Raw genomic sequence first — 23,826 nt, forward strand, 5'->3', positions numbered from 1 at the left:
AGGACTGTGGGAAATAGCTTCTTTACAGTGCCAAGTCCTTAGCCCACCCAATCTTCCACACCCTTCAAAACCTAAGAAAGATAGAAAATATATACAAAGAATGCTCAAGTAAATGTTAAAAATCCAAAATTGAACACATTGTAGAGGTTGATTTGGTGAAATCTAAAAAAGATAGTCATTGTGGCTAAAGGAGGCTTGTTAGATTGGCTTAGGGTAATGCATGGTCGAATAAAATGGCTACTACAAAGACGATACCTAAAGAGGAGGACGGATGGTTGGGGGTGAGTGAGAAAGGGAACAAACCAAGAAGGAAGGAGAAGGAATTTAGGGGAAATATATTAAGTAGGATGAGGTGGAAGAGGAGGATAAAGCATAATACAAGACTTTAGATTCAGAAGAAGGAAAAGTTAAGAAGATGAAGGAAGTCAACCTTGATTCTAGCTATTTATTGGTCATTTTCACTATCAAATGATTTCACCTCCCTCATCCCCCTTGCTACTCAAACCACAAACACTATCTCTCCTATAAATACCACTTCCTTAGAGGGTACCAAAAAATGATAAAGAAAAAGTTTTATCTAACCCCATTTTGTTACAAGTCAAGGATACTATGATTCCTAAGGGAAAATGTGTGGATTGTCAAGTTGAAGAGATTACCATGGAGAGGGATAGTGATGATATTAAGACCCTTAAGACCAAATTTTCCACCATTGATGAGATTTTTGATACCTTGACAAGGTTTTTTGTGATGGCTATGCATGTGACATTAACTATGTTGCAATTGCTCCAACAAGATGAGGAAGATTAGACACAAGGAGGTGGTGACTCAAGAAGCTTTGTGAGTTCCTAGCCATAGAGGAAAAGACAAACACTTAGGCCTTCTATTTTATGCATATTGTTTCTTTTGTTGTTAATCTTCTTGGTAGACCTACTTGTGAAAACTCTAGACCAGTCATGCATGGCCTTATTTGGTTTTAATATCTTAGATAGTAGTTTTAGGACTTGTCTTTGTACGGCTATTTTTTTCATGTAAACTCCTATGGACATAATTAGTATAAAGTTAGGAAGTACTCAATCTAGTTATGTAGGTTTTGTGGGGCCAGTGTTAAACATCACACACTAAGTGAAACTTAGAAAAATAAGTCAACATTGACTATTTAACACTTTTAGCCTAGGAATCAAGCCTTATTGTGTGATGTTTAAGGTATCCATTTTTGTAGAGATAGGTTTTTGATATTATATGCTAGGGCTTTAAATTTGGGCCACCCTTAAACATCACACATTAAGAAAAAATTAAGCTTGAAAAAATAAGTCAACTTTGATTATTTAACACTTCTAGCCTAGGAATCAAGCCTTATTGTGTAATTTTTAAGCTGACTATTAAATTTGTCAAGGTTATCATGTTGTTGGTAGTCTACTCTTAATAGATTTTTAATTATTTTATTCTTGAGTGCAAGACTCAAGTCTGCTGAGTACAAGGCTCCAACATCATAAGAAATGAGGCCAAGATCTCTGATTTTAAAAATGAACATGCAATCTACAGTCAATAAAATATCGGTCTTTTTGGAAGATTCTCGAATGCTCTGAACCATTGATACAAAGTTAGATCACCCAAACTCTGATACAAAGCTTTTGTGGCTGGCAGCGGCAAATGTTAAATTTCTTATAATGACTTCCACGATATAAAAACTCGGGAGCTACATGCCAATTCTTTCTATTGGCTCATATTCTCAACTGTGATCATCATTAGGGTATTGACCCCACATTACAATAGCATGTTTAAGACTAAAATTTTAGCTCCATCTATCATGTGAAATGTTCGTATACAGGCATAAAAATATTACTGTGTGTGGAAAATTTTTGATGGTCCTTGGATGAAACTTTACCTCATGTGTAATGAATTATTGAGGAATAATTTGTCCTATGATAAATTGCTGCAGGAGCACCTCAAATGTTCAAGCCACAGTTGAAGATTATAAAGACCACAAAGATCCTCAAAACAAATCAGAAGGAAGGAATGTATAAACAAGGTCATCAAATCAATTGGGCAGTCTTGGAACCTATCATGATGCTAAAATAATATTAGGTCTTCAAGATAGGTTTAGGTATAGAAATGAGTTTAATGTTTAATAAAACAATTGTATGGTTTTTCAAATTCAAACATTAAATAAAAAAGGTAACGGTTGGTTTAGAGGGAAGTTTAGTTTGTAATAATTTTAAAATACCCAACTCAATGATGATAGTTAGTTGGAGTTAGTTATTATAGGGTGTCTTATAAATTAGAAAGAGTCTCTGATGTAAAGAGGAGGGAAAAAATATTGAAAGACTGGTATGTACGGACTGGTGAACAGCAATATTAAAACTTAGATATTCTACAACTCAAATTCCTTATTGAGGTTTGCAAACTGATTGGTTGGCTCTACAAGTGCATTAATAAGGTTTCCTTCATCATTCCAAGTACTTTGTTGATAAGTTTCATGTTATTATAGGTTTGTTGTTACGCTTGTTGCAGAACTAGTAGATTTCTTTTAATTATTTATTTGTTGCAGTAGGTTTTAAGGAAATGAAGATCTTTCCATGAGGATTAAGGTTTGATACTCATGGAAAGAGTTAATCTAACATGTATGATATATTACTAACCAAGCACATGAAAAATTAAACAAGATAGGGATTCTACCCAAACAAGGGGTTTATTTGCTGATTGGAGACATTAAACAATGTACATGTGAAGGTGAATTCATTGAGAGTTGGGATTGGAAGTGTGTGTAATCAAGTGATTGAGAAAGTCGTAGTTCAAGAGTAAGAAGTGCTAGGAGGAGTCTACCATATGGTTCCTTTTTAAATTGTATCATTTATTATTTTATTGTCATTATTGTGATTGCTCCTCATCATATTGGTATCAGAGCGAGGAAAAGGTCTTGTGGAAGCGTAATTAGTCTTGTGAAGTTGGTTCTTGAATCCCTTGGTGAGCCCTTGTAGTTGAACTATCCTGAGAGGAGTAACCCTATAGTAGATTCTTGTACTAAGTTGATCAAGCAACCATGTCTAAAGGAGAAGAAGGGATTCCTACAAGGTTAACAAATATGGAGTTGGCAAAGATAGTGAAAGAACAAGTGGCAGATAACAAAAATTTAAGGGCATCATTAGAACAAAGGGACAAAGAGAATGCTGAAAAAGATAGATTGATAAAGTCCATGATGGAGAGATTGTTAGCACTAGAGAAGAAAGATAAGAGCATTAGATTGGATGAAGAAGTTAGAGATGAAGAAGAGGAAGAAGAACCCAAAGAAGAAGAAAATGACCCTGAGGAAGTAAGAATGGCTAAGTTCGCAAAAGCCATAAGAAATGAAGATAAAAGGGTAAGGAAGCACTTACCTGTGTATGGAGGAAAAATGGATGATGAAGAACTAATAGATTGGTTTGGTGCAATGGAAAATTGCTTTGAGTGTGAAGGGATAGAAGAGAAGGAAAAAGTGAAGATAGCAAAGTCCAAGTTGAAGGGACATGCTTTGTTGTGGTGGGATTGCATCTAGGAAGACATATGGAAGAATGGTAGACCCAAGATCACATCTTGGTATACTATGGTGGAAAAAATGAAGGAAAAATTTTTGCCAAAGGATTATAGAGTATAGTTTTACAAGAAAATGAGAGATTTCAGGCAAAAGGAGATGGATGTACAGAAGTACACTGAGGAATTTCACAAGCTTGATATTAGGGTGGATCATGATGAAGAGATGGAAGAAAAGATTGCGAGGTATATGGGGGGACTAAGGTTCAATATCCAGGATGAACTTAGTCTTTCTACCTCGAGGTCAATTGATGAATGTTAACAATTAGCCTTGAGGGCTGAAGAGAAGATAAGAAGGAGACAAGAAAAGAAAAGCAACAATAGAGGTGGATCTTCCATGAGAGGAAGAAGGGGAAGAGGTACTACTAATTTTTAGAGTAGCAATGATAAGGATAAGGACAAAACATTTTTAGAGTCAAGAGGGGGTTATAGAGGTGGAAGAAGTGGAGGAAGAGGAAGTGGAGTATTCATGGGAAGATGCTTCACTTGCAATGAAGTAGGCCATCAGTCCTTTCGGTGTCCTAAATGGTAGGAAGACAAAAGGATAGAGAGAAGAGTAAACTTGGTTGATGAAGAGCCAAGAAAGGATGAGCAGAATGAACCTATTGAACTTATTTCAAAAGAAGGAGAGTGCTCACTGATGGGAAGAAGCAATCAAATACCAAAAGATCCAGGCATATTCAGATCAAATTGTCTCATTCAAGGCAAGGTATGTAAGTTTATAATTGATTCAGGGGCAAGTAATAATATGTTGTCTTATGAAGTTGTTAAGAAATTGAATTTGAAAATTTTTGCACATGCTGTTCCTTATTATGCTACTTGGGTCAATGAGAATCAAAATTTGTTGGTTAAAGATCAAGTGATGGTTGAGTTTTCAGTTGGGAGTTATAAAAACAAGGTACTACGTGATGTCATGCACATGACTTGTGGGCTTCTCATTTTGGGAAGATCTTGGCAATGTTCAAGGAGAGTCATGCATAATGGCTATGAAAATACATATTTAGTTCAACAAGGAAAGGTGAAGTATAAGTTGCATCCATTGGTGAGGAGTCATAAGGAAACTATATTGATGTGTTTTGGTAGAGATATTCCAGTGCAGGGTTAGGGTACTCCACATTATGATACTGGTTGGAAGCAATGCCAGGCTAAGACGTAGGACAATCTACAAGTGGCAGGGTTGGTTGAACAACCTTTTGTTTTGGTTGGAGCAATGAAGTGTTCTTTAAGAGGGCAGATAGATGAAGATGATATGGTGATAGAGCAGAGATAAATAAAGACTTTCCAGCAGTCTAATGTGTAGCAGCAATACTATCAAGCATGAGGGCAGTCTAATCCAAATATTTATGTATCTAAATTTTGGTGTGTGACTGTAGGAACTAGGATGAAGGAGCAGATCACTTTGGAGAATAATTTCACCCCTCAACAGAAGCAGATGGGAGTAAGGAACAATGGATCATAGGTAAACTCTTGGGGCAAGAGTTCTTTTTATGGTGGAGAGTATGGTGCAGGAGCACCTCAAATGTTCAAGCCACAGTTGAAGATTATAAAGACCGCAAAGATCCTCAAAACAAATCAGAAGGAAGGAATGTATAAACAAGGTCATCAAATCAATTGGGCAGTCTTGGAACCTATCATGATGCTAAAATAATATTAGGTCTTCAAGATAGGTTTAAGTATAGAAATGAGTTTAATGTTTAATAAAACAATTGTATGGTTTTTCAAGTTCAAACATTAAATAAAAAAGGTAATGGTTGGTTTAGAGGGAAGTTTAGTTTGTAATAATTTTAAAATACCCAACTCAACGATGATAGTTGGTTAGAGTCAGTTATTATAGGGTGTCTTATAAATTGGAAAGAGTCTCTGATGTAAAGAGGAGGGAAAAAATATTGAAAGACTGGTATGTAAATATTAAAACTTAGATATTCTGCAACTCAAATTCCTTATTGAGGTTTGCAAACCGATTGGTTGGCTCTACAAGTGCATTAATAAGGTTTCCTTCATCATTCCAAGTACTTTGTTGATAAGTTTCATGTTATTATAGGTTTGCTGTTACGCCTATTGTAGAACCAGTAGATTTCTTTTAATTATTTATTTTTTGCAGTAGGTTTTAAGGAAATAAAGATCTTTCCATGAGGATTAAGGCCTGATACTCATGGAAAGAGTTATTCTAACATGTATGATATATTACTAACCAAGCACGTGCAAAATTAAACAAGATAGGGATTCTACCCAAAAAAGGGGTTTATTTGCTGATTGGAGACATTAAACAATGTACATGTGAAGGTGAATTCATTGAGAGTTGGGATTGGAAGTGTGTGTAATCAAGTGATTGAGAAACCCCTAGTTCAAGAGAAGAAGTGTTAGGAGTCTGCCATATGGTTCCTTTTTAAATTGTATCATTTATTATTTGATTGTCATTATTGTGATTGCTCCTCATCATAAATTGATTGTACATAAGTATTTTTTATTATCTATAACACTATAAAATACCTCACGAATATTTGTACGTTACGCTAAGATCTATCCTTGATTTAAAAAAATTAAATGTATTGATTAGGAATAATTTGTCCTATGATAAATTTAGAATGCATACAATATATTGTCCATAAGTATTTTTTATTATCTATAACACTATAAAAATTCCTCACGAATATTTGTATGCTACGCTAAGATCTATCCTTAATTTGATTAAAAAAATTAAATGTATTGATCAGAAATAATTTTTCCTGTGATAAATTTAGAATGCATACAATAAATTGTCCATAAGTATTTTTTATTATTTATAACAATATAAAAAGTCCTCATAAATATTTGTACGCTACGCTAAGATCTATCCTTAATTTGATTTGAAAAAATTAAATGTATTTTAATCACATATCTAAATGTAGAAAAATCTTTGAGAATATGATAAAGCCTTGTTTTATGTAATCTCTTCCACTTTAAGTCATCTCAAAGACGTTGAATACAGTATAATGTTGCTAAAAATGGGTCCACATCCTCTGTAATTTTCGACACGTCTGACATCTCGTGGAAACATATCCTTAAAGTAGTCCGTAGCTAAAAATGGGTTCAATGTTCCATAGTTTTTAAAATCTAATTGCTCGTTCAGTTGAATTTTTTACGGAGGCTTAGCATTTCTTTTTGTTAAAAAATTGAGGAGTGGGGATATCCATTCCCAAATTTTTTTAGGGGTACTATCCAACCTCGTCTCTTTCTCTTTTTAGATGTTGGGATCTTCCACTCAGTAAAACTCAATCTACTATGTGCTCTTTATAAATCATTCAATTTCAAGAATAGACATTCCCAAAGAAAGCCCCTATGCAGCCAACTGTTTCAACCAATTTTGACGTCTTTAACCAGTAAATAAATCTTTAAATATCAGATAAAAGTCTGTTTCATGTAATGTCTTCCACTCTATGTGCTCTCAAAGATGTCGGATACAGTCCACATTGCGCAACAATATAGCAGAGAAATGATGTTTCTAATCCAATATTCCATTCATGTCAAGCTCAGATACAAAATTACGTTCACGGACGAACTATTATTTCTGAAATTTTTGCGTATGAATTATTAGGGCATGTGGTATATTTCAAAATAATTATCTTTCTTATTTTAAATTTAAAATGTGTGAAACAGATAGTACATAAAGTAGGCACATTATTATTAAGATTCTTAAATCGACATTTAAAATTAGGTCATATGATTTGTGACTCTGTGTCTGCTACGGCTTCATCATTCACCATGAAGTTTGAGTATCATTTTGTTTTAAGTGATATTATTAATTTGTCTCTCTTAAATCTAATAAGATCGATTTTCTTAAAAGTTTGTAATTGAGTGCACCAACACGAAGATTTTCGGCTAGGATTTCATACATCATTTCTGTATGGCTCTCTATCTAAGCTCTTTGTCTGAGCTCTCTGCTTGCATTCTCCATCTATCATACTACATTTAGTGTGGCATTTTCTAGGGCTAGTTTATAATAGCTCTGGCCAGCTACGACCCAATAGTTGATATTGGTGCCTGTGCTGCTTCAGATCACAATGACGCCTCCTTTCAAAAAATGTCCTTGCAAGTTCATCCTAAAGGTTTTCCATGAGGTAATCTTGATATTATTTTTCCTTTGCAAAAATTTGATGTTGCATGTGAATGGTTAGAATAACATATTTTGATATGGTATTTTGTGGGTAGGACTTCTCCTGAAGCGATGCTAAGAAAATGGGTTGCCAATAGTTGGACTCCTCATGGAGTCTACCTTAATGTTGTGTAAAACCTTATCAAAGTTTATTTTTTTATTCTGCTTCACTAACCTGTCCCAGGCCAATGTGGTCTTTTTTAATGGCCCTTAGTGAGTTCATTTTGAGTTTCAATGGTGGTCTCAAGACTTTATAGTCTTTGATGAAAAAAGTTTAGGGTTCTGGTTTGGGTTGAGTTCCTTGGTCTCCCCCTACCTTGTTGGTCATTATTGAGTCCATTACCAACATCCTTGGAAAAGTTGTTACTAAGGAGCATGACAAGTTTCTCAATGCTCATCCTCATAAATGTATTTGCATTGAGGTTGATCTCTCTAGGGATCTCAAGGATTCTATGGAGAGTCAAGTTGGTTCCCACACCTTCTCCCAAAAGGCACTTTATTTGAGCCTACCAAACACCTATTATAGGTGTTAGTCAACAGAACACAAGGTCAAGGATTTCCCTTTGCTAATGCCTAGGGTTAAACCCTAGCCCAAGGATGCTCCTATCAAGATAGAAAAAAGAAACCAAAAGGGGTCATGGACCACTCTTGGATGTAAGGGCAAGCCTTCCTCGACCCCCAAATAGTTTAATGTTGCATTAGCTTCTACTCCTCCTATGTAGGATGGAGCACAAACCTCAACCTTTGCAGGGTTGATGGCGATTTCATAGGAGTCACTTATTGTTGTTTCATAGGTTTCAAGCCATATTATTTTAAAAGGGATCAAGGTAGTTGCAAGGGCTACCACTCCTATAGTGGTTGACACTCCGCTTACAACATCCTCCATTGAGACATAGAATTTGCAACATTCTTGCAGCCCTCCTGAGCATCTGGGAAACCAGAAGAGAAGTGATGAGTCATCTCTCCCAAAGGGTTTCTCCCTAGTTTCAACCCATTTTATACCTTCTTGCAAAATAACTACTCCTCCCTTTAGGATGAAATAGATATGGAAGATTTTTCATGATTTTTTTATCATGGAATGTGCTAAGTCTTGCATACCTCTCCAGAAAGTACTATGTTTGGGATACCTATCATAGACTTGCTAATCTTGATTTCCTTTTTATGCAAGAGGTTAAAATCTCTAGTTCCATACTTTCTTTTACCTATCATTTCATTTGATCAGATGACATTATGTTTTCTTCTCAGCACGAAGCTAGTAGAGGTGGTGTAGTTGCTCTCTTATCATCTCATCTTAATTCTATTATTATTTCACATGGTTCTTATCCCATGCAAAGAGTTATTTGGATTTTGCTTTCTATCAATAATTATTCCTTTGGTATAGTTAATGTTTATGCTCCAAATGATGTTGTGGAAAGATCTCAACTTTGGGGCTGGATAACTGATAACTTGCCTCTGGCTACTTGGGTTATGTGCAAAAATTTTAGTATGGTTGAGCTAGCTTTTAACAAGGAAGGTATTTTTCCTTTTTGATAGCTAGCTAAGGAAAGGGAAGCACGATCCCACTGCTAACTGTCACCTACAAAGTGGGGTCTGGCAACTTGGTTTAATTTTTGAGCTAGCTTTGACTATATATTAAAAGGTCTCGACTATGCCCTGATTACTAGACAATATTTTTTCTTTTTTTTCGAAGATCAATAGTTTCTTATAGTTCCTTTTTTGGATGTAATGTTATGTAATGTAGTGCAAGGCAGGAGAATCCACAAAGGAGATGTCCTAGCCCCTAGCAAATAAGCACATAGTGGAAATACAACTCAAGATACACAATCTGATACCAAATCACAACTCTTTATTCATAGATAACTATTTACATGCAATATACCCCAATGTAAGGTCTTTCAAGTTATGACCAAATACAACAACAATTGCAATAATAGTTCTACAAGATTCCTTTTCTATTTAACTAGGAAGTCAAAGTGTAGGACACACTTTTCTATGTACATGGAGAGTCTAATGCAAGACCATCTTGGGTTTTCCTAGTAACTACTTTGGAGCTCATAGGAGGAAGCTCATTAGTTTCTTTGGAGGGTGCTTGGACTGGTATTCAGTCAAAGGAGTGGTGGTCGGTCACTTTTGAGTTTAGTGTTGGCCGAGTAGCTCGATCTTTGTGTGTGTGTGTGTGTGTGTGTGTGTGTGTTTAATTTAAATTTTATAAGATTTGTTTTGAAAAAACCTCCCCCGCTCCCCATTTAAGAATTTGAATAAATACATATTTTTTTAATAAAAGTTGTAGTGGTATTCTGATAGAAGAAAAATGACCAACCCATCAAATTTATTTGTTAAAATTTTGATTTCATTACAAACCCTTCCCAATTTAATTTACAATTTTACATCTACTGAAAGAGTAACGATATTTTAATCTCCATGTATATAGAAGAACCCCACAAGCATTCCAGTAAATCAAAAATATAATATTAAAAGATTTTTTGTAGGGAAATATGAACAGACAATTCACAGTCACAAAGAAAACAGGAAGAATAGAGAACGCAATTTACTATGTGAATTAAAACACAAGAATCTACCTGGATTTTGATGCTAATAACGCAAAGCCTAAAAAGATTTGTGAAAGAAATTTCTCCTCTCAAAACCTTCTCCTTCCCAAAAATCCCCTTACAAAATTTTTCCTCCAAAATTTGTGGTCCCCCAAAAATGAATCCTCAATTAGTGATAAGGAGTTCTCTCTTGAAATCGGGGCACTAATTCTACAATCACCCGAGAGAACTCTCCACTCACCAAACTTCAACTCTAAATTAAATTTTCTTTATCTCCCTTTACCTTTTCCATGCATGTTTATTAAATTATAAAATAACTCTATTTACTTTTTACTTGACTTGACTTTTCAATTAATTAATTAAATTTTAATCTCATACACACATTATGCAATTAAAATATCTCTATTAAATTCACTCACTTTTATCTTTTTTTATTAATTTCTTATATTTTCATCGCATGCATACATGATGCAATCTAACAACTTTTAAGAAATTGATATCTTTTCACTCTTTAATTTATTTTTGAAACTTAATTGATAAAATATTTATGAACTTAAATAATAATATTATTTAGCATTTATTTAAAAATGAAATCTAAATATATTATTATTAAATTAAATAAATATTATCACGTTCTAAATTTATTCTTATAACTTTTATCTTCAAATTTAATTCTTTATATTTAATTAATTTCCCAATTATTTAAATAAAATTAAATATTAAAATATCATTATAATTTCTCATTTAATTAAACCATTAATTTATTCTTCTAATTAGACTTAATTAATAGAAAATTCACCAAAGACTCATAAAATAAACTACAAAAACCCATTATAGAAAAACACATACAAGATCAAACTAAAGGGTTATAATCATGAATTAACATTATTCGATGCATTTAGAAGGTAAACAAATCATATACTTGTCCTAGTTTTCTTAACAAATGGCTTGAAGGTTTAGGATTTGGACTTAAGAATTTATCTCCCCTCTTTTGTCATTGAGATAATGCGATAGGGTACACTCATCCTGGCAATTCAAGGAAGTCAATACCTGGTACCTATAGCCTACATAAAATTTACACATGTACAGACACAATATTCTAAGCTAAACAGGCAATGGCAGGAAGTGGTGTATCATATAGATCCTGACTAGAAGGTAACTATGACTCCCTTAACCACATTAGAAATGCCATACATAAAGAAAACATACATGCACACCATACACATACAGTATGGGGTAAGTATCCATAAGAAAACATATATGATAATCCATCTAACTAAACATCATCAATAACTAAAAACACTATAATGATCATCATGCATACATGAAGTATAGAGTACCAAGTAATCTCATCATATATCAACTGAATCTGAAACAATATCTGATAATCTCAAAATAATGCTACTAATCACCAAACATAAAATTGGCCTAAAAGAGTTTGGCAATGATACCAAAAATGTAAACTAGGGGCAAGTACTACATCCACCCCCCTAGACTTAGGTTTACTCCTAGAAGCCTATAAATAAGAAAAGTAAAACTAAGGAAATCAATGGGCCAGCCCCATTGGAGCCTTTCCCCCCGTAGGAGGATATGACTCCACTGAAAACACTACAACAATAATATCTGAAATAACAAGGTGTTATAACAACCAAAAAATATACTACTTTCAGTCACTTAAAGCAATATGATTTTGGTTTAATAATAAACCGAAAATCACATTGATCCAACATTCATTCTTTTAACAAACACTAAAATAGATCTCCTAAACACTCTAAACAAGAACAACTCAATGCTCGCAAAGACAATCAAAGGCATACTACCTTAAAGCATAGATAAAAGATACATCTTTTGCAAATAGAATAAGTTTCAATTTTTAGTTTGCCTATATTTATATTTATGTATAATTTCAGTTTTGAAGTCTAAGTGTTCAAGTTGAAAATATACAATTAAAAGTTTAAGTTTAAGTTTAAGTTCTACTAGTTCAAATTTCAGTTTGAAGTGATGTACATAATAGTTTAAAGTTTTCATTTTTGTTCAACTAGTTAACAACTAGTGGTGTTCCAATATAGCCAGAGTTCCCAATTTAGAAACCCAGGCTCCGATACTAGATGTAACACCCCACCAAGGGATCCAAAAGAAATAACCTAAAGTTTTACTAGGTTTGCCAACATTTTTTTTTTAAACAAGAAAGAATAACATACACATCAAACACATAGTGGCAAAAGCAATAACATACTATCAACTATAAACAAACATAATAGGTTACATTCCTTAAGGATCCCAAGATGTTGAGTCACATTTAAATTTAATTAATACTAAGTCCATCAAATGCCATATCCATATGAAAGAATAATTAAAAATTCCAATGTCCATTTAAATAATATACATTTTTTCTGAATGCCTTTTGGCAAATGAAATTTGGAATGCTCAATCATCCATTGTACATGTCATAGGGTATGAAAGGCTAAGAGAGTAAAAAGCACTACCACTTGATTGTGTGGAACCTAAATGGCCCACTCCCACCATGCTGAGGAGATAGTCTCATGTCCCAAGGAGGATATCAAACCAAGTATCAAAAGTACTCTCTAAGACCAAGAAATCCTAAAAGTATTCTAACTCAACGGTTCCAAGATAGATCGGCATCTATACCTAGAGGCACACAAGACACATAGGAAACCTACTATGTAAGCGGGCAAGTGTCATCGCACAAATCATGCTAGAGTTACCCTAGCAATTTCTCAAGACCCCAACACCCTAGTGATCCCTATGCGGCCACTAATATCCTCTCATACTAACAAGGCATACTACAGATGCAAGGTTATAACCAAGCATTCTCTCTACTCCATCCTAGTCTATATGGGCACTTGAGGAATGGGAAAGAACATACAAATACTCTTATTAGGTTCATTTTACTCCCATTTAGTGTAGTGTTTTCACTTATTAAACAACTTGCAATGGGTTACCCTAGCAACCACTTAGGGCCTCGGCCTCCATTGCAAGCCACTTCCTGACATTACATGTAGATAACCTACCCTAGGATCATAAAAGTATAAATCAAAGAATCGTATAAAATCACTTTAGTCCTACCCAAGTGATTGAAAAGAATCAAAAGATAATTCAATAAAACCTTAGTTCTCTATGAGCAACTAGAAGGCATCCCAAAAATACTGATCAAAAACTCAAAATGGTTAAGTCAAACATGACATAACATGACATCATAAAGAAAAAAGAAAACACTTCAGTCCTATCAAAGTGATTAGAAAGCAACCCAAATATAACTGATTGAGGACTAAAAAAAAATTAAGTCAACTAGGACATATCTATTCACCTCAACTTTGCACAAGAACACTAGAAAGCAATAACGAATAATAAATACAACTCATCATGGAGCATTCAAGACACATTACCATGGTTGAGTTTAGGAAGATCAAGAACAAATCATCATAACATCACATTCACAGAACTCCCACACCTCTGGTAACATTCTAAGATTGGTCAACACTCTAGGACAAACCCCGAAACCCCAAATCATAGATAGTACATAGAAAATTGAATAGTCTCATAGATTGGTTTGATTTAGAAAATGCATCGTTGAATTAAAACTAAAGTTTCAGTTTCAAGTTTAATATATGTTTCAAGTAGATAAAAATTATCAGTTTATCTTATGTATATTTACCCAATCATTTGTTTGAATAAAACAGAGAATTACCCTTTCATTATTTTTAAGTCAATTTTCTAAAAATAATCAGAGGATCATTATTTATTTATTTAAATTATTAACTAATTCCCATTGATTTTTAATAAAATCATTTGCATTATTTTATTAAAATTAAGGTTACTAATAATTAAATAAATCTCCCTTTTCTATTAAATGACTTCCATTATCAAACAAATTAATTAAATTAAATTTAAATTAATTAACTAGTGTGAATATATATAAAATAATTAGATTTTAAAAAATTATATAAAATTAATAAACATTTAATAAATTTTATTTAAAATAATATATAAAATGATAATTAATAATTATTATTAATTAAAACTTAGTTTTAATTAAATTAAAATTAAAAAAGACTTTAAACATACATGTTTAAGGCTTGCTAACCATATGGTTCACAGTTGCTGCCATGCAACTGTAGGCCGATTGTTGCCATAGGCAGTTGTAATTATTACTGTTGCCTGTGTGTAGCAGTACATCTCTGCGTGCAAGGTGCGAGGTAAAAAATGGTAAGTGGGGCCCACCCCATTTTATTATATATTTAAAAAAAAATCCTTTTAATATAAAATTTGTTTTTATAATTTTATTTTATAAAGAATTTAATATAATTTTTTTAAAAACAAAATCCTTAAGATATGTTTATATGTGTGTGTGTGTGTGTGTGTGTGTGTGTGTGTGTGTGTGTGTGTGTGTGTGTGTGTGTGTGTGTGTGTGTGTGTGTGTATTTTAATTTAAATTTTATAAGATTTGTTTTAAACAAACCTCCTCCACCCTCCCACCCCCCACCCCCCCCCATTTAAGAATTTTAATAAATAGTATTATTTTTTATAAAAGTTCTAGTGGTATCCTAATAGAAGAAAGATGACCAACCTATCAAATTTGTTTGCTAAAATTTTGATTTTATTATAAACCCTTCCCAATTTAATTTACAATTTTATGTCTACTGAAAGAGGGTTTTAACGATATTTTAATCTCCACGTATACAGAAGAAACCCACAAGCATTCTAGTAAATCCAAAATATAATATTGAAGGATTTGTCATAGGGAAATACGAAAAAATAGTTCACAATCATGAAGAAGATGGGAAGAATAGAGAATGTAATTTACTATGCAAATTAAAACACAAGAATCTACCTAGATTCTAATGCTAACAATGCAATGCCCAAAAAGATTCATGAGAGAAATTTCTCCTCTCAAGACCTTCTCCTTCCTAAAAATCCTCTTCCAAAAATTTTCCTCCAAACCTCTCTGCTCTCTAGACTTCAACTCTAAATTAACTTTTCTTTATCTCCCTTTATCTTTTCCATGCATGTTTATTAAATTATAAAATAACTTTATTTACTTTTTACTTAACTTCACTATTCAATTAATTAATTAAATTTTAATCTCATACACCATCATGCAATTAAAATATCTTTATTAAATTCACTTGTTTTATCTTTTTAAATTAATTTCTTATATTTTCATCTGGTGTAGACATCATGCAATCTAACAACTTTTAATAAATTAATATATTTTCACTTTCTAATTTATTTTTGAAACTTAATTGATAAAATATTTATTAACTTAAATAATAATATTATTTATCATTTATTTTAAAAAAAACACTAAATTTATTATTATTAAATTAAATTAATATTATCACATTCTAAATTTATTCTTATAACTTTTATCTTTAGATTTAATTTTTTTATTTAATTAATTTTCCAATTAATTAAATAAAATAAAATTTTAAAATATCATAATAATTTCTCATTTAATTTAATCTTTTAATTAGACTCAATTAATAGAAAATTCACCAAAGACTCATAAAATAAACTATGAAAACCCATCATAGAAAAACACATACGAAATCAAAAATTAATGACATTTGATGTATTCGGAAGGTAAACAACTTAGATACTTGTCCTAATTTTTTAGGAAAAATGGCTTAAAGGTTTAGGATTTGGACTTAAGAATTTATCTCCCCTCTCTTGCCATTGAGATAATGCGATAGGGTATGCTCATCTTGGCAATTCAGGGAAGTCAATACTTGGTACTTGACCCTTAATAAAATCCATGCATGTATATACACAATATTTTAAGCTAAATAGGCAATGACAAGAAGTGGTGCATAGATCCCGACTAGCAGGTGACTATGACTCCCTTCCTCAACCACGTCAAAAATGCCATACATAAAGAAAATATATACGCACACCATACACATGTAGTATGGGATAAGTATCCAAAATAAAACTTGTATGATAATCCATCTAACTATACATCATCAATAACTGAAAACATTGTAATAATCGTCATGCATACATGGAGTATAAAGTATCAAGTAATCTCACCATATATCAATTGAATCTAAAATAATATCTGATAATCTCAAAATAATGCTACTAATCATCAAGCATAAAACTAGCCTAAAAGAGTAGCAAAAATGTAAACTAGGGGCAGGCACTACATGTGTTTTTACATTAGAGAAAAGATAGAAAATGGAACATATTGAATCCATCAACTAAGATCAATTATGATGAAAGACATACTTTACTAATCAACACTAACAACTTTAGCCATTTACATAATTGAAAAGTTTAAAACTTTGTTACCAAAATTAGTGATTCCAAAAACTTTAATATATTGTACAACATAACTTCAATACTTGCACCTCTTAAACACCATTAAATTTAGAATGGAAATGGCTGAACAATTTTATCCATTTCAATCTTTAAAATTGAAAGACCTAAGAAACATTTTTTTATGTACCTCCACTAGTTCTCAAACTTATTGTAGCTAATATGCTTCTTGTCCAAATTGAATCATTTTTTGAGCCTTTGAGTGCAATTGTGCCCCTCTTGTTAACATAATGGGAATTGACTATGTTGCTACAATATAAGTTTCTATATCACAGGCTTACAAAAAGATCCTACAATGCACATCTACAATAGAAAATAATTACCCAAGGGAACCTAGATTTGGAAGCCCATATAGACCCTTTGGTAGTTATATGTTATGTTCAACCCAAGATGCAACTTGTTTTGATGACCCTGAAGCTTTCTTGAAGATTATTTCACCATTCAAGCAATGTCATTTTTATCAACTTGTGGGCAACTATCTTTCAAACCATACATGTCAATAGCTATATTTTGGAAAGTATTACCAAAGACCTACAAAATGTAATGCCATGTGTTCACTTTTCTAAAGTTTCTATTCATTTGGAATCAAAAGAAAAAGGTGCCAGAGCTTAGATAATGTCATAGTGTTTTCTTTCTTTTGATGTTTCAAAGTCATAAAATCCATGCTTTGCAAGTGTAAAACATACACCATATAAAAAACTTGACATTTTGTATATTTCATCATTAATATTTCATTCCATACCATGAATTGATTTATATTAAAATTGTAAATTAGTTCATTCCTAGTCCCCACTATTAATAGTTCATTAATAGTTTAATCCAACTCCTAAATTAATTTTACATTATTTTTTTTACTGTTTACTGCTCATTAGGTCCATTGAGCAAAAACCTTTTGGGGAGGCTTTATTGTAAAATCTTGATCCTTTTTCCCTCTCAAATCAATAATTTTATTATTAATTTCATTAAATCTTTGTTTATTATTGTCATTCCTATTCTTTTGAGTGTTCTTTCTATTATGGTCTAGCCCATTTGATTTGTCTTTTGCATTTTTGGTTAACTCCTTGGCCTCTCTTTGTTTCACTGAGTTATGATTGTTCAATTGTTACAAGAAGTTTGAGATCCTTGTGAAGACCTCATTTCATTTAATTATTTAAGATGAGATATGTGTGAGAATATTTTTAGATCATGATGGCTAAGCAATTGTTTTCATTGAGATTGTCAATGCTTCACCATTCTGAATAGACTTTCTTTAATGATGATATCTTTGTTTCACTAAGTTACGATTTTTCAATTGTTACAAGTTTGAGATCCTTGTGAAGACCTCATTTCATTTCATTATTTAAGATGAGATGTGTGTGAGAATATTTTCATATCATGACGGCTAAGTAATAGTTTTCATTGAGATTGTCAGTGGTACACCATTCTAACTAGGCTTTTTTTAATGTTGATATCAATGGAAATGAAAAATGTATTCTAATTTGAATTAGGCATCTTTATTTATTATTTATATTTATCAGTGGTAGTTGCTAAGATGTGGAATCCAATAGAAGGAACTTGATGGATCCCAAAAGCATGCCCAATATTGCTTACCGTGAAGTTATAGGGTTTTTTGATATTTACTCTTATATAAAGATATATTTAAATGGAATAAAATAAAATGTTAGTTTGGAGTAATATTATGAAGGAAAATGAGTGCTCCGTGCAATAGAACAATGATTGGAAAAAATGAAGACAATGACTACTTAATTATGGGACAATGATTGCCCAAAAGATGGTTGTACCCCTAAGGATAAAAAGAGATGGTTGTAACCCCAAGGATTAAAAAAGAAAATCATGCATGTTTACAAAGTTATTCCAATGCATCGAATGCTTTAAAGGAAAATCTCTAAAATTTCTTTGATGGATTTTTCTATGAAGTGGGTTATGTTTTGTAACAAGATCTCCATTATAGTTTTATTCTCTTCATAAACATTATAAAATAGTTCCTTCTTAAAAGTATATATTTAGTAATTAGGTTAATTCTTACATGATACTAATTATCTCGATGAGTAAATTCTTTTAACATGGTTTTCACACATGCATTAAATGATTTGAATTATTACTCTTTGTGCAGTTGTTGTCTATAATAGGATTGTCCATTAATGTAATGCAAGTAGATATGATGAGGAGAAAAAAAGAAAGTCAAACCTTACGATCTAATGGCTCTCAAGTATCAGGGTCCTTCATCTCCAACAAACTTTCTAGTATAATTTTCTAGGAGATTCAACTATATTCTACTTGGTCAAATTATCTTTCCTCTAAGAATACATGTTACATTCTCTCATTAAATGCCAAACACACTAAAATTCCATAACATTTAGCTTTCTAGTATAAATGCTTAGCGGTGTGCTATAATTCAGCCTTTGTAAATAATTTTCTATATATGATTTTTATATAATTTTTTTAAAAAAAAATTTGTACCAAATGTAGATAGAGAACTATGAGAAAGAGTTGAAGGAAACATAAAACATTTTAGATAAAGAATGTATCAAATTTATAAAGAGCCAATTAATTTTCCTCATATTTATACAAAGATTGGAGTTGGGAAAATATATCTAGAGCAGATCTAGAGAAACATATCAGTATTAGAGTTATTCACTATTATAAATAATCTATAATAGTTCACAACTAGCTTCATAGAGGCCAACCTAATATTTAATTAAATTTATTATAAATTATAGAACATAAAAATATAATTTTTTAGTTTGTAATATTTGTACAAATTACTTTTTAATTTATTTTCTACAATACATATTCTTTGTATATAATATTTTCAATCCATTCATATTGAGCATGAATTGTTGGAGTTAATTTCCAACTATCTTAGTTATCTCACTATAGACCTCTTCATCATTCTAATGTACACTAATTCACTCTTCCACCTTGCCCTATCCTCTTCCTCATTTCACAGAGGATATTTGTTTTTTTTATTTAATCATTTTTTTTTTGTAGTTTCCTTATGATCTGATGGATTAAATTGATGTCAATACCAATGTCAAAGAAAATTTGGATTCTCCTTTATTGATAAACTTCTTATTGCAAAAATGCAGATATAGAAAGAAAAGGAGGAATAGTGCAGTAGGTTGTATTGATGTAACAACAAAAAGACATATTTTAAGAATAAAGCTTTCTTTTATACTATATTTTCAAAACACAAAATAGAACTTTGTGTTATGTATCAGATAATTGTGCTTTTATTTTAAAACTTACTATTTTTTTTTTCATTTTTGTGTGGATCTCTATTTTATCTATGTTTTTGGGTTGTTTAATGTTCTCCTTTATTATTGTTCTCCTTTGTCTCTTACCATTGTGTATAAATTCTAACATTGTTTATAAATTCTAGAAAGTAGACAATAATTGAAATGATCCAATATTGAAATGAATTCTTATTTTAGAATATTCAATTTTTTCCTTTTCATCAAAATATAATCAAATGTTAGTTTTCCAAGAATAGTAGTGAATTTTTTACAAGTAAAGCAAACTACTACAGAGTGTCATAATTTGTATTTCATAATTTTATTCATCAAGTTATATTAATGTGAAAGATGAAATTAATTTACATTTTGCTAAGAAAAGATGGATAATATCAAAATCCAACATTGGCCTAATGTAGCTATAAGAATCCACGATTTAGCTTGGCAAACATAATAATGATGGAAGGTAGTAGGCTAGGATTCGGATGTTTGACAAACAAATGTATCTAGGAACCTTTAGTGAGCACATAATTCTCAATTCATATTATAATATTTTCAATGGATGTTTTTAAAGATGAGGTAACTAAGTTTTATTACATTGGTGTCATTAAATTTAGAGGAGAAAATGTTGTTACACATTTTGACAAAAACAAATATGATGTGGGAGGCATCAGGAACAACAATTTTCTTTAGGAAGAAAAAGTAAGTGTGTTACACTAAACTAATTTATTCTCCTCCATTCTTATAGCCATGTTTATAGTTAGATGAAATTAATAAGGAGAACACATTTCCTACGTGTCCAAGTTCATTGTCCATGTTTTCAACAATAGGAACCAACTTCAAGTTCTTTCCTTATTGTTGTAAAATTGATTTTCATGCTTATTAATATGGAGCAACATTTTTTCATGTTTCCATAGTTGGACTCCACATCATCTTGTTTTCTTGTTCTTAGTTAGTGTAAAACCCTCTATAAACGAGGATTTTTGACAACTCTTAAACATTCTATCTATTAATATTTTCTTTTGATTTTGTTTAAAATAGATATTTAATTTTTATAATGCACTAATACATATTATACATACTCTTGAATACATTTTCCACTTGCAAGTTATTTAGATTTCTTTAAAATTGCTATATAATTTCTATAAATTTGTCAACATATAACTTCTATATTATTACATTCTAAAAATTGAACAAATAATTCTAATTTTCTTTAAAAAATTAAATTTTATACTATTGTCATTACAACCTAGATATATAGAATTCTGTATTATTTTGCAAAGGTGCCTCTTTGCCATATTAGAAGTACTTTAAAATATCTCCTTCATGTTTGAAAAACTAAAATTTTCCTCAATGTTCACATGCAAGTTGGGTTAGCATTGCTAGCAATGATTTTGATATTTAAGAAGAGATAGGGCCAAGGAATCATGGGAAATTGAAATTAATGGAACTTTGAGTGCTAATTTTGCTATCTATTTCATTAAGCACAAAACCAAATTGATTATATAATGAAAATCATGAGTAACCCCATTATAAACAATAGTGTACTAATGCATGACATTAGACTCAAATCTAGTTAACCTTGAACATATTCATATTGATCTATTATCATTTTTCTATGTGATCATTTGAACAATGCATTGTACATGCCAAATAATACATGGTATCTACTCTTTTGCTCTTTCTAGCCCTCAAACTCATTCCAACACCATTTTAAAAGTCAAAATTGGTCCAACCTACATGTACGCAATAAAATTATCTTCCAGCCCACACATATGAAATTAAATTGTTTGTATGTATACAAGTTCCTCCTCATTCCTACATATAGTATGTACAATAGTGACCTTTTACTTTATAATTTATTTTGGTGACTTATTTTGTTTGGGTAGCTTTTAGTTGAGATACCAATTCTTTAACTTTAGTTTAAATGATTAGACTAGATGGTATCTCCATCTTTAAAAAAATCCAAAAGAATATCCAGGTCACACATATTCCCCTCATGTCCCATCTTAGGCGGGGACTTTAGCTTCGCACGGCTCTTGTTTAGATATAGTCTTTCCATTCTGACAAAACCAACCATTCACTGTAGCATTACTTGGGTTTTCCCAAGTTCAAACAATTATCTCATAGGAAATCTAGATACGGTATAGTAGCGGATAAATCCCATCAAATTGCATTGTAGCGGATCAAATTTTTATGAGTCGATTACATAATTGATATGGTGGCGCCCCCAGCACATGCCAATACGATTATAAAACTCCAAAATTCTAATTATGCTTTGTTTTATCTCATATCGGCCTGCAACAACGACAAAGCTGACCTTGATAGTTTTTAAATTTTGTGCATTGAAGCTTCTACCGAGAGTGCTCACGATCTGACCTGCTATCGTCTATTTTTGCCAGTTGAGGTGATCTCATATCCTTCAATTGTATCTCCCGAGCACTGCAACCGGCTGTCTTTCACAAGAGAGTCACGGGGTCTCATTATGTAGACTAATAAAAAGAAAATTCAGATAGTTTGCCATTAGTCTTACTCGAATATTGAAATTTAACTTTGATAGCTTTACTTCTCACTTTAACAAGTGAATTCTAGCCTTATGACCCACTCCGCCAGCTGATATGATTGTAGAGCTTTTCAAATTGGATTTGCTTTGTATCGTGCTGGAACGACAACGACTTTGATACTTTTAACGTTGCCGAGATATGATTATAGTGCGTACGATCTCATCTGATATCCGCGTTTGAAATATGTCTAGAAAATATCAGCAGTGTCCCCCACTAAAAACAAGATGATATAAGTAATATGAGATTTGACATGCATGCTGTGCCTACGTCTACGATGGCGCGCGGCTTCCCTAGTAGTAAGCTCAGTATATTTATATGACGGAGAACCTCTTTCACTTGGTATCTCTGAAACACTGAAATTACCGCCTTTCACAGGATGGGGAGTTTAACTAGTTTCATTCTTTTCTTTGTAAGGTTTTTTTTTTTTTTTTTTTTAAATTATTATCAAGATAGTTCACGTAGTTTGTAACTATAATTTATTTTGCTAGCTTTGCTAATTATGAGTTTCGGTTGTTTGGAATTGACAGGCAGTAGCAGCAATGAGTGCGGCGCATTTGCAAGGTGAAAAGGTTTTATCTCCGACTAGTCCAAGCATGGCGTACTGACAGGAGAACCTGCCCACGACACCCATTCCACAAACTCTGAAGGAACTCATCTCATATGAGAAAGTAGCGGTGAAGTACGTTGGGATAAATAATGAAAAGGGAAAAGGCGTTGGGGAGGTTTTGCCACGCTGCTGTGGCCATGAATGAGACATTACAAGCCTGCGAGAGACCTGTTGGGAAGGGTGAAACCAAATTCTGCACAACGTCGTTGGAGTCCATGATCGACTTCATCACGTCAAAGATGGGGAACGACCGTTTATCCGTTCTTTCAACAAAAGTTTCGAATAGGTCAAAATCTGTGAAGCAGGAGTATACGATAATGAGAGTGAAAGACGAGGGGAAGGAGGAGGCGGCGCCAGTGTATTACTTCCACAGCGAAGAGTATCCGTACGCGGTGTATCTGTGCCACGAGCTGCGAGGGGCGAGGGTGGCGAGAGTTACGGTGAGGGGCGAAGATGCAGGGAAGACGGTAGAGGCGGCGGCCATCTGTCACATGGACACCAGTTCATGGAATCCGGACCACGCTTCATTCAAGATCCTGAACGTAAAGCCTGGTCATGCCACTTCTATTTGTCACTTCGCTTCCCAAGGTGATGTTTTGTGGCTCAAAGTTGCCTGATCAGATCTACGCCTCCGCCCAACTACACTTGCTATATATGTATAAATAAATTAATAACTTGCAGCGTTAGGGGGAGCAGGATGAACATGCTTAGCTTCAAGTTTGTTTGTTGTCACGAGGAGGCACAGTAACTCTCTTTCTGTCTTTTAGTACTGTCGTTTGTAGTGAGAACCAGCATGTTGTGTTTATAAACTATAAAAATCTATTATTAGTGTCTA

At 32.5% G+C, this 23,826-nt stretch overlaps 1 pseudogene across 1 annotated transcript in view; it reads left to right on the forward strand.

The window, feature by feature from the left end:
• Window positions 1-23,826, forward strand: part of LOC149566777 (BURP domain-containing protein 5-like) — a 123,007-nt pseudogene extending 99,181 nt beyond the window's left edge. Inside the window, exon 3 of the transcript XR_016361401.1 lies at window positions 23,171-23,826. The product of XR_016361401.1 is annotated as a BURP domain-containing protein 5-like (transcript). The remainder of the gene's footprint in view (window positions 1-23,170) is intronic.

This window comes from Cupressus sempervirens, chromosome 3, assembly GCF_028749045.1.
Source record: "Cupressus sempervirens isolate cs-2001-9-10 chromosome 3, ASM2874904v1, whole genome shotgun sequence".
Classification (NCBI taxonomy): Eukaryota; Viridiplantae; Streptophyta; class Pinopsida; order Cupressales; family Cupressaceae; genus Cupressus; species Cupressus sempervirens.